Source organism: Dermacentor andersoni, unplaced genomic scaffold (genome assembly GCF_023375885.2).
Source record: "Dermacentor andersoni unplaced genomic scaffold, qqDerAnde1_hic_scaffold ctg00000725.1, whole genome shotgun sequence".
Taxonomy (NCBI): Eukaryota; Metazoa; Arthropoda; class Arachnida; order Ixodida; family Ixodidae; genus Dermacentor; species Dermacentor andersoni.
The window spans coordinates 5,001-17,500 of record NW_027315403.1 but is presented as its reverse complement, the minus strand read 5'-3'; the positions used below and the strand labels follow the sequence as shown (position 1 = coordinate 17,500).

Here is a 12,500-nt window from a genome sequence, read left to right as displayed (position 1 = left end):
CACCGCGAATTTCATGCTTTCTTTCCAGCTTGGAACGTTTGGCTTTGTGTGCGGGTGCTGCATTTAAGGAGCTGTGTATAACTTTATAGAGCGTCTCAAGAAAAACAATTTGTTTGAAGCTTCACACGTGAGAGGAGCGGCTTCTGAGTACGAGGCGGTTTTCCTTTTTTTTTTTTTCTGCCGATAATTGTACTCATCTGCCACGTCTCTCACCACGATATGATATTTTTTTGGGGGGTTTCTCCTTTGATCCTCAAGTGAACGGACTGTCCAGTACTGATGCCATTTACAAAAATCCAAAACAGCAGAGGCCCGCACCTGCTCAATCAACGCCAACTCAATTTAAGGAAGGGCTGTTCAAAAGCTGATCGAAACCATCCAGTTTGGGAAAACCTATTTTATGCAGTAGTTTTTATTATTATTTTTTTTTTATTGTGAGAGACGTGAAATCCACACCACGAAATGAACGTCCCTTTGTTACCCTTTTGTTACCGCGGCTTCGAAACCGTGCGTAATACCAATTTAATTGTGTCCTGGTTGGCCGTTTGTCAGCACTTTGTGTTCTTCTAGAAAATCAACTACTAGTTTATAAATTACGTGCGCGAAATTTTCCTCCGTGTGCACCACCAAAATACTTAAAGAAGAGAGAATGCGTCCGGGGCCTTGGGATTTCGAAAATGCCGTGCTCTGAAATTTTCACATCCGCCATTGGAAAGATAATTATTATCCGTCGTAAAAAAGAAAAAAAAAAAGAAAGAAATCACATTTGAAATTATCATTGAAAGTGGCCACGTTTTTCGGGGCATGTCTTGATGAAATAATTTCAGTTCAGTTCAGCATGATTGGATTTCATCTTTTCCAGTATTCTCAGTACTCTCGTTGTAGTACCAATTGCCGGCAGATTTTTTTTTTAGTTGTTTAGAGTTATACATTCCTGAACGATGTTTTTCTTTTCCTCAAAGCTAGCCATAGAACCAGCGCTTTCTATAAAATCATGACAATAAGAATCCAGCATATCGGTTCATCTTCGGCGCGATTAAAGTTCGGGAACTGGCGATTTTTTATTGCCGTGATCAAGAAGGTTAACACCAGATAAGGCGTGATATTTCAGCATACCAGTCACGATATCTAATCGAATCTAAGATTGAAATGGCGTTCTGAATTCTTTCGGTTCCAGATAGAAAGAAACAGAAAAAAAAAAAAAAAGAAAGGATGTGATTGATTGCCATTCAAATCTGAAGACCGCGTGGAGAAAGTGTTCCGGTTTACATTCGGCAAATCAAAATGAACGGCTAAAATTAATCCATCGTCTGGTTTCATGCGCGAGATCACGTAAAAGGCAGCCATTCTTCTTAGCATGGTTTCTCTCTTTTGCTCTCTCATTCGCGCACGGAAATTTCTTCGTACGGGAATTTTATGAAGCGAAGGCGGCTGCAGACCATTTTCTTTGTTTAGTTCATGTTCGTAGGCGCAAATTACAAACCTAACACTTGGAGCAACATTTCCACTACTCTAGAGGGGCATAAACTGTAGACAGTGCACGCTTTCTCATTTATCCAATCGCTCGCAAACACATTGCATTGCTAGTCTACAGTGGCAATACAAAGTGACGTTTCACCATGCACGTCGAAGTTCATTACCAGTACCGCGCCAGCATCGACCGGCCGGCGAAGCGACGAGCTCAGCAGCGCATGCGCAAGGCCCGACACCACCCCAACCGAGCTTCCCTGCTTATCGGAGAGAGCAAGTGCGCGTGAACACGGGCGCGTCTGAGTATCTGGATTTAAAAAAAAAAAGAAAAAGAAAGCGTTTCCGAGATATTGACAAAGACAAGTGGTCGCGGTCGCTCTGAATCTTATCGTATTATAGAAAACGTGGGATGGCGGCGCTTCCTCGAGGGTCAGAAAGTACAATCGTCGAACTAGGTGGCAAGTGGAGTACATCCTTTTTCTTGGAACGGTTTGCAATTGACTGCTTGAATGTGCCGACCACGCGTCGCGGGTCGCGTATAGAGCCAACCGTTGGCAAGCACGCGTCTAGCGTAGCAGCAGAACCGATCGCGGTTGCGATAACCCATCGTTGGCAGCGAAAAAGAAAAACACCCACACGCAGTTTGTAGCAATAACCGTACAAATCAATGTGGTTTTAAATATAGCTTCACTGGTCACCCAAGAAGGGCACCGAAACTTTCTCATGACGCACACCGCTGTAGTCCACAAAGAACAAAGCGCACAAAATAGATATGATACAGCCGCACCGCATTATTTCGTGTTTTCACCATTTCATTACTTTCGTGTGCATGCGCGCTAGGGCCACGCAGGCCAGGAGTAAAAGGCACGAAAAAAAAAAAAAAAATGGTACGCAATCCTAAGCTTTGACTTGACTGCTGTGGCACTCGCATTTGTGTTCTTTACCTTAGGCGAACGCAATGCGCAAACTGAACTGGAATTTCCAATAATGGAAATTCCTGTTTGGCTCATATTTGCGTTTTTCGCCCGAGCAAGCGCTTCACTGCACTACGCTTTGCCCCTTCAACGTGGCTACACTGCCCGGCAGGCGTGTTCTGCGTAGGGCCGAACCTGCAGGCAAAAAGCATGGGCGCCGCCATCTTGTTGAGAGCGGCGCCAGGGACACAATCGCGCCTAGCTCATTGAGTTTTCCCCCAAAACTGAAAAAAATTTGACTTCATTAAACGAGAAAGATGCCACGAGTGTCCCAACAAAAAGCTTTGAGGATTACCGAAGGGTAACTGAGGGCGACGCAACGGGCTCTGGAAAGAAGGATGATGGGTGTGGCGTCACGGGGGGATCGGAATAGAGCAGATTGGGGTGTGCGAGAACAAACGCTCGTTAATGACACCAAAGTTTAAACCAGGAAAAACAAATGGGCATGCGCAGGGCATGCAATCTGGGGGGAAGATAACCGGTGGCCATTAAGGGTTACAGACTGAATTCCGAGAGGAGGGAAGCGTAGCAGGGGGTGGCAGAAAGGTAGGAGGGCAGATTAGATTAGGGACTACATGGCGACAATCGGCACCTGACCGGGGTACTTGGAGGATCATGGGAGATGCCTTTGCCCTGCAGTGGGCGTAGCCAGGATGATGATGATGATGATGTTCATGATGAAAAGGTAGCAACAGGTCTTCGTAACATACAGGTTAGAAAGATGAGGCACCTTTTAACCCTTGAATATATTTCGCCACATTCGGGCATACGACAAGTTTGTTTTCGAGGCGCTCGGTCCCACTGCTGCGAAAATGTGTACACAAAGGCTGCACAGTAGTTGCCAGAAATCGGGCACTCTATTTTTCTTTCATAGGGAATCTTTCTTCCACTTGGGCAGCGGATTTCGGCGGCAGGGCGAGCTTGCGTGGGCGCGGTGGTTTACGGATCCAAGCGATAGTGAACTCCAAAATCCAGTGTTGGCTTTGAGTGGGATTCATATTGATTGCGAACCCCACGGCTAATCCTACCCCCCATCCCCCCAAGTGGCTCTTTACAGGAGACAATCATTCAGAGACATCGGACAAATAGGAATTCTGGTTCTTTCTTTTGCTTTCATTAATTTTTCTCGAAGCCCATAACTAGAAATTTGCTGGAGCGGCTGTCCCATTTGCGACGCAACAAGTGCGACGCTACACACAGATGGAGTGGCAGTTTAATTACTCTCGTGGTCCGCGAACCGGCATCGTTGCGTGTAGTATAGGAATGGTGCGTGTCAAGTCAGTGCTCGCGTTGAGCTTGTGCTCTTCATTTTGATTGAATGAAGTCTCACCTAAGTGAGCGGGGCCGATCCCGGAGGTAGTGCAATACCGGGCCGACCTGCGGCGGAGGTGAAGCAGGCTTCAAGCACTCCGCCAACTTCCAAAAATAGGTTTAATATCGTGGGTCCATATAGAACCCGTATCAGATATTAAGCTGATAAGAACAGATACTACACTTTGATCTTAGCCAAAAGGCCGAGAAGCGATGTCCTTCACTTCACTTCATTGTACTACTGCCTTGTGGGCGCCCTGCCGACATGGGTAACCTCAGCAACAGCGTGGGCAATATTATAAAATTCAGCCTGTGTACAGACTCAACGCTCCCTATCTCACGGATGAATTCGCAACGCCTCAGTCTTTCGCTGTTAACGAAACGCTGTCGCGTAGAAACGAGACCCGAGTGCAAGCTTGCTTGTAACGCGAAACCAACCAAGGCAACCTCGTAGAAAACGGAACAGGCGAGCGGAAAAAAAACGCGCCAGGGGAATGCTTACTTCCGTCTGAATGCGACCGCTCAAGGTGACCTTCCTTGAGGGCTTCGTTTCAAGCCCGTGTGCAATTGTAATATACTACGCGCATTTCCTTCATTTCTTTTTATTTACCGCAAGGCCCACTGAAAATTTTGATACGGCACAGGCCGGGACGGATCGCAACGTGTCGAATCGACCGGTAGAATTAGGTAGCATGCCCCATGTACGAAGACGAGCAACATAGAAGTGAATGACAAAATAAATATAGAAAACGCTGCACACTCCTTCCAACCGGAAACATAGAGGGGAGAAAGATCGCCATCTGAAACACAGGCATTGTAAAAAAAAGAAAAAAAAAAGTGCTACCTCATCATCTTTACCATTACCGTGTGTGTGTATGTATATATGCATGTGTGTGTGTGTGTGTTTGTGTATTTATATATAGTATATATATATATATATATATATATATATATAGTATATATATATATATATATATATATACGCACACATGCTAGCATAGCTTAAACGCAGCTGGAAAGCTCAGCCTTGCACAAGAACCACCCCCTGTCGCAAACCCCTTTGAAACATTCAAATGCCAAACACGAGTAGAGCGAGGTCGTTCGAACCTGGCGCCAAAACGCATTGGCGCCATCTGTGTACGGAACTAGGAAAACCTGCGGACTTTGCAATACAGAAAGAAAGGTAGATGGCGTGAGCTAACGCTCCATTGCATACTAAGAACGAGAGTTAGTGAATAATGGCAGAAACGTCTTGGGAAGAGAAAAAAAAAAAAAACACGCAAAAGTTGTTGGCTTGTGCAAGCACTCTATGTTACAGCGATTAAAGAGCATAGCATCTTCTACAACAGCAGCTACAAAAAGAAGAAGAACGTGAGAGAGGGAGAGAGACAGGCGTGTTTCTTTGGAATGCAGAGCATGCAGCACATACTATAAAGTGCCAAAGAGACGGGGAAAGCAGATGGCGCGAAGGTGTATGTCCTCAAAGCTTGAAAGCAATTTCTAAATTACATGTACCGAAGTCCACCTACTCTCATCAGGTTGCTCCCGCCTCCAGTTGCGTTTAAAGTGAAATTACAGTCGCCTCAAAGGCAGACAGAGAGAGAGTGAAAATAGGTACACTTGCTTCGCGCAGCTGCAGCCGTTCAAATTTTACAGCAAGAGCACTCCCGAAGCAACAAAGTCCGCTGCCGCCTGGGCGCAATGCGCTCGCTTCAGTAAATTGCCGTGCTGGCCTCGGCAACCAAGAGGTGTAGTGCGGCAGACTGCTGCATTGTAGCACACCGCAAACCGTGCAGACGTAAGCGATCGCCTCGACATCGCTGCGAGCGCTCGAAGAGACAAAGTCCGAAACCACGTGTGCCGGGGCGGTGCGAGCGCGACGCCTTTGACGCAACTTTTGCGTACAAGCCGCCGCACCGCCACGACGGAATCGCTGGCATCCCGCACGCAGCTGCATTGTGTCACGCCGGCAATCGTTGAAACACCACGCAGTCGTCGGCGTCGGCCCCGACATGGTTGCGAGCGCTGGAAGAGACAAAGTCCGAAACCGCGTGTGCCGGGGCGGCGCGAGCGCGACGCCTTTGACGCAACTTTTGCGTACAAGCCGCCGCACGGACACGACGGAGCCGGTGTCACCCTGCAGAGGGCTGCACTATAGCACGCCGGGAACCGGCAAAGAACCGCGCAGACGTCGTCGTTGGCCGCGGCGTTGCCGCGAGCACGCGAAGAGACAAAGTCCGAAAGGACGTCAGCCGGGGCGTCGAGCACGCCGCCCGCACTGTTCGCACGCGTGCTCGGAAATGGCGAAGGGGCCGCGCTAGCGTGCCTTGAATCGGTGAGCGGCGGTACCGCGGCGATCGCCAGAGCTCGAATCCGCCCTGCAAAAGCCAAATATTGGCGCTCGGCTCGGCGCAGTACGCCGCCGCGTCGCACGAGTACGGCCCCATGGAGGTCTGGGCACTTATCGCTGCTACTGTAAGGGGCCGTACGGCCCCGGCCGACATTGTACCGTAGTGCGATTTTCGGCTTGCGCGTGCTCGTGGCGTAGTCCGCGCACCGTTCCGACGTCGACAATCGTGCCCACGACTACGCGAGCGCTGGAAGAGACAAAGTCCGAAACCGCGTGTGCCGGGGCGGCGCGAGCGCGACGCCTTTGACGCAACTTTTGCGTACAAGCCGCCGCACGGACACGACGGAGCCGGTGTCGCCCTGCAGAGGGCTGCACTATAGCACGCCGGGAACCGGCAAAGAACCGCGCAGACGTCGTCGTTGGCCGCGGCGTTGCCGCGAGCACGCGAAGAGACAAAGTCCGAAACGACGTCAGCCGGGGCGTCGAGCACGCCGCCCGCACTGTTCGCACGCGTGCTCGGAAATGGCGAAGGGGCCGCGCTAGCGTGCCTTGAATCGGTGAGCGGCGGTACCGCGGCGATAGCCAGAGCTCGAATCCGCCCTGCAAAAGCCAAATATTGGCGCTCGGCTCGGCGCAGTACGCCGCCGCGTCGCACGAGTACGGCCCCATGGAGGTCTGGGCACTTATCGCTGCTACTGTAAGGGGCCGTACGGCCCCGGCCGACATTGTACCGTAGTGCGATTTTCGTCTTGCGCGTGCTCGTGGCGGTGTCCGCGCACCGTTCCGACGTCGACAATCGTGCCCACGACTACGCGAGCGCTGGAAGAGACAAAGTCCGAAACCGCGTGTGCCGGGGCGGCGCGAGCGCGACGCCTTTGACACAACTTTTGCGTACAAGCCGCCGCACGGACACGACGGAATCGCTGGCATCCCGCACGCAGCTGCATTGTGTCACGCCGGCAATCGTTGAAACACCACGCAGTCGTCGGCGTCGGCCCCGACATGGTTGCGAGCGCTGGAAGAGACAAAGTCCGAAACCGCGTGTGCCGGGGCGGCGCTGAGCGCGACGCCTTTGACGCAACTTTTGCGTACAAGCCGCCGCACGGACACGACGGAGCCGGTGTCGCCCTGCAGAGGGCTGCACTATAGCACGCCGGGAACCGGCAAAGAACCGCGCAGACGTCGTCGTTGGCCGCGGCGTTGCCGCGAGCACGCGAAGAGACAAAGTCCGAAACGACGTCAGCCGGGGCGTCGAGCACGCCGCCCGCACTGTTCGCACGCGTGCTCGGAAATGGCGAAGGGGCCGCGCTAGCGTGCCTTGAATCGGTGAGCGGCGGTACCGCGGCGATCGCCAGAGCTCGAATCCGCCCTGCAAAAGCCAAATATTGGCGCTCGGCTCGGCGCAGTACGCCGCCGCGTCGCACGAGTACGGCCCCATGGAGGTCTGGGCACTTATCGCTGCTACTGTAAGGGGCCGTACGGCCCCGGCCGACATTGTACCGTAGTGCGATTTTCGTCTTGCGCGTGCTCGTGGCGGTGTCCGCGCACCGTTGCGACGTCGACAATCGTGCCCACGACTACGCGAGCGCTGGAAGAGACAAAGTCCGAAACCGCGTGTGCCGGGGCGGCGCGAGCGCGACGCCTTTGACGCAACTTTTGCGTACAAGCCGCCGCACGGCCACGACGGAGCCGGTGTCACCCTGCAGAGGGCTGCACTGTAGCACGCCGGGAACCGGCAAAGAACCGCGCAGACGTCGTCGTTGGCCGCGGCGTTGCCGCGAGCACGCGAAGAGACAAAGTCCGAAACGACGTCAGCCGGGGCGTCGAGCACGCCGCCCGCACTGTTCGCACTCGTGCTCGGAAATGGCGAAGGGGCCGTGCTAGCGTGCCTCGAATCGATCGGCCGGGGGCCCCGTAGGGCGACAGACAGGCAATTGTGCAGGAAACCGTACTGGCCATTGGCGAGAAATTGCCGTTCGCGCATTCGGTGGACGCGCTGCGCTTTCACGACTTCGGCATTGTGCTGCCGACGTAAGCTTTCAATCTTGCTCGCGGCGTTACGAGGCGGCACGATTTTCGCCAAACGCTCGTCGAAAGTGGCACGAGTACGGCCCCATGGAGGTCTGGGTACTTATCGCTGCTATTATATGGGGGTCCCAGAGAGCAGTCGCCCCCAAAGCGACCTGGGTGTTTGATATGCGGCGGGCTTCGTGCCCGTCAAGCGTGTCCCCGGTATCGCTCCCGTGGATCCCACAGCTGACGTCTGCAGCCTCATCCGCTTGATGCGTTAGGGGCTGGTTGTCGGACGACGCTTTTTCCACGATATCGAAGTGTGTTCCGCATCGTCCTCGGACGAATCAAATACGAAAGCGCCGAAGGCGCGGGCGTGACCCGTCGCCTAGCGGCTTTGCCGTCTCGGCTACGTTGCAAGTGTCGGTCGGTCCACCAGTGCTGCGGGCTCGAGAGAAACCGCAAGCCGCGATCGAGTCGACACAACCGGTCTATCGAGAATGTTGCGTGCTTCTTGCCGCGTGGCGATACCCGGCCCTGCGGGGAGGGCGCCGTTGCGAGCTCGAACGCCGTCGTCTCGGACTGTGCAAAGTGCTACCCTTTGCGAGAACGAAGCGTGTTGGGGCGCCTGAAGGTGGCCTCGGCATCGCAAAAACGGCGTCCGGCCTGCTTGAAAGGCTGGACGCGCAGTTGAACGATTACCTGGTTGATCCTGCCAGTAATCATATGCTTGTCTCAAAGATTAAGCCATGCATGTCTAAGTACATGCCGAAATAAGGCGAAACCGCGAATGGCTCATTAAATCAGTTATGGTTCCTTAGATCGTTTCTTCCTACTTGGATAACTGTGGCAATTCTAGAGCTAATACATGCAGTGAGCCTGAAGCCCTTTGGGCGACGGGTGCTTTTATTAGACCAAGATCGATCGGGTTTCGGCCCGTATTGTGTGGTGACTCTGGATAACTTTGTGCTGATCGCATGGCCACGAGCCGGCGACGTTTCTTTCAAGTGTCTGCCTTATCAACTTTCGATGGTAGGTTACTTGCTTACCATGGTTGTTACGGGTAACGGAGAATCAGGGTTCGATTCCGGAGAGGGAGCCTGAGAAACGGCTACCACATCCAAGGAAGGCAGCAGGCGCGCAAATTACCCACTCCCGGCACGGGGAGGTAGTGACGAAAAATAACAATACGGGACTCTTTTGAGGCCCCGTAATTGAAATGAGTACACTCTAAATCCTTTAACGAGGATCAATTGGAGGGCAAGTCTGGTGCCAGCAGCCGCGGTAATTCCAGCTCCAATAGCGTATACTAAAGCTGCTGCGGTTAAAAAGCTCGTAGTTGGATCTCAGTTCCAGACGAGTAGTGCATCTACCCGATGCGACGGCTCGGACTGAACATCATGCCGGTCCTTTCTTGGTGCACTTCATTGTGTGCCTCGAGAAGGCCGGTGCTTTTACTTTGAAAAAATTAGAGTGCTCAACGCAGGCGAGTCGCCTGAATAAACTTGCATGGAATAATAGAACAAGACCTCGTTTCTGTTCTGTTGGTTTTTGGAATACGAGGTAATGATTAAGAGGGACAGACGGGGGCATTCGTATTGCGGCGCTAGAGGTGAAATTCTTGGACCGTCGCAAGACGAACTACTGCGAAAGCATTTGCCAAGAATGTTTTCTTTGATCAAGAACGAAAGTCAGAGGTTCGAAGGCGATCAGATACCGCCCTAGTTCTGACCATAAACGATGCCAACCAGCGATCCGCCTGAGTTACTCAAATGACTCGGCGGGCAGCTTCCGGGAAACCAAAGTGTTTGGGGTTCCGGGGGAAGTATGGTTGCAAAGCTGAAACTTAAAGGAATTGACGGAAGGGCACCACCAGGAGTGGAGCCTGCGGCTTAATTTGACTCAACACGGGAAAACTTACCCGGCCCGGACACTGGGAGGATTGACAGATTGAGAGCTCTTTCTTGATTCGGTGGATGGTGGTGCATGGCCGTTCTTAGTTGGTGGAGCGATTTGTCTGGTTAATTCCGATAACGAACGAGACTCTAGCCTATTAAATAGGTGCGGGGTTCCAGCACCTTACAACCTTCTTAGAGGGACAAGCGGCTCCTAGCCGCACGAAACAGAGCAATAACAGGTCTGTGATGCCCTTAGATGTCCGGGGCCGCACGCGCGCTACACTGAAGGAAGCAGCGTGTCTTTATCCCTGTCTGAAAAGACTGGGTAACCCGTGGAACTTCTTTCGTGATTGGGATAGGGGCTTGCAATTGTTCCCCTTGAACGAGGAATTCCCAGTAAGCGCGAGTCATAAGCTCGCGTTGATTACGTCCCTGCCCTTTGTACACACCGCCCGTCGCTACTACCGATTGAATGATTTAGTGAGGTCTTCGGACCGATGTCCGGCGCGGCCTTTCGGTTGCGCCGGTCTGTTGGAAAGATGACCAAACTTGATCATTTAGAGGAAGTAAAAGTCGTAACAAGGTTTCCGTAGGTGAACCTGCGGAAGGATCATTACCGGATTGTGAAGGGTGGCGAGCGCCATTGTTTCTACCCCGTGTGGGTGAAGCAGCTCGCTGCGCCCGACGCTTTCCGCCGCTGGCCCCGCTTGGACGCGGGGACGGCTATACCCGAACATGCCGGGGACTGCCTGAATTTTGAGGGGCGCCCCGTGCCAAATTTGTTGCGCCCAGTGGACGCCGGCTGCAACCTTGGACGGTTGGCTTGGCCGCGCCCGCGGTAGAACGGCGTAACGCACACTGGGTGGGCTTTCTGTCCGCTTTGGCGCTCTTGCGCGGAATGGGAGTAAGACGACCCGACCTGCTGCTTTGCCCAGTACGAGGGGAACGGCGAAGCGTGCGGTCGGTCAAGGAACTGACGGTCGAGAGCTATGCCGCTGCCGCTTAGTACACACACGGAACCGTGGTGCGAGCGCTCTCCCGTCCTCCGCGGCAAACGCTGCCGAGTCTGAAAAGTCTGGCGGCTGCCGGTCGCTTCCTGCGGCGAGTATGGAGTAACGACCCGACATTGTTGCCGCCCAAGTACTAAAGGAACGGTGTGGCGCTCGGTCGGTCATGAACTGTCGGTATGAGGGTGCGGCTGCCAAGTACGGAAGGAACCGTGGCCTAAAGTGCTCTCCCGTCCTCCGCGGCAAATGCCACCGAGTCCGAAAGGGCCGGAGGCTGCCGGTCGGCTCCTGCTCGTGACGCGCGAGGTGTCGAGATCGCGGTTTAATGCGACGACGTCTGCAGGCTATTCGCCCGCCGCCGAGGGAAAGGCGGCGTTGCTGCGAAGTACCGAAGGAAACGCGGCTTTGCTACGTCGGAAGCGTTCTGCGGTTAGCGGACTTGTGCGCTTGGAAGGCGCCGCACGTCGAAGAGGAAGTACGGACAGGACGAGGGACTGTAGTCCCGGATTCGAACGCACTTGCGGCCAGGCCCTTGCTGGCTTCGTCTTCCGCCTCAAGTAGACTTGTTGTGGCGCCGGCGCAGGAGCCGTCCCTGGCACTGGCCGAGTGGTTTTGGAGAGCTGCGCGAGTACGCGCGCCGGGCTCTTGTCTTTCGTCTCAAGTAGGCTGTTGGATCAACAGCGGTTATGCTGCGGCGATCTGCCGATGCGAAAGTGTGTGTGTGTTTGAGGCCCTTCTATGAACCTACTGCTGACTGAAGCGAAGCACGTCGATGGGGGTGAAGCCCTGCCCGTGGCCGTGTAGCCGTTAAAGACTCACAGCGGCTTAGCCCTAATCATGGCTCTGTCGCTCTTTGCAATTTTTAGTGGAGCGATGTGAACGTGCACACGAGACACACGGGTCCGGTGGTTGGATGGCAGGTAAAACCGGCTTCGAGTGCGCGCAAACGGCATAAGCTACCTCGAGGGCAAGCGAGGAAGGCGTGGGCGCAAAACACACGCGCGAGTAGCAGGAGTGGAGTGCCATTAGGCTTTCAGCTGCTGAGACGCGGCCGCCGAAAGAGCGAGACTGGAGGAGCGCACGCCGAAAGGCGCTCTTCGAAACCACACACAGGGAGACGCCACGTGCCTAAAACCCTGGTTGTACTGTACTGAATTGAACAAACTATTTTTCACGACTCTAAGCGGTGGATCACTCGGTTCTCGGGTCGATGAAGAACGCAGCCAGCTGCGAGACTTGGTGTGAATTGCAGGACACACTGAGCACTGATTCTTTGAACGCACATTGCGGCCTTGGGTCTTCCCTTGGCTTCGTCTGTCTGAGGGTCGGATCACATATCAAGAGAGACTTCGGCGCACAGGGAACGTGCGTCCGTCGACTCGTTTTGACCGCGTCGGCATCATGGACAGTACGTTGAGCGCTAAAGCCACGCGCCAGCGGCCTCACGAGAGGGAGACGGTGGCAAACCGTTGTGCCAATT

The 12,500-nt window shown here is 53.6% G+C and overlaps 3 non-coding genes across 3 annotated transcripts; 2 read left to right on the top strand and 1 right to left on the bottom strand.

Annotated features, from left to right (window-relative positions):
* Positions 1-3,778: 3,778 nt before the first annotated feature.
* On the bottom strand, positions 3,779-3,970 carry LOC140214895 (U2 spliceosomal RNA). Its single transcript, XR_011891822.1, has one exon. It is a non-coding gene; the product is annotated as a U2 spliceosomal RNA (small nuclear RNA).
* A 4,844-nt stretch (positions 3,971-8,814) lies between these two features.
* On the top strand, positions 8,815-10,629 carry LOC140214897 (small subunit ribosomal RNA). Its single transcript, XR_011891824.1, has one exon. It is a non-coding gene; the product is annotated as a small subunit ribosomal RNA (ribosomal RNA).
* Positions 10,630-12,195: 1,566 nt separating this feature from the next.
* LOC140214891 (5.8S ribosomal RNA) lies at positions 12,196-12,348 on the top strand. Its single transcript, XR_011891818.1, has one exon. It is a non-coding gene; the product is annotated as a 5.8S ribosomal RNA (ribosomal RNA).
* The last annotated feature ends 152 nt before the right edge of the window (positions 12,349-12,500 follow it).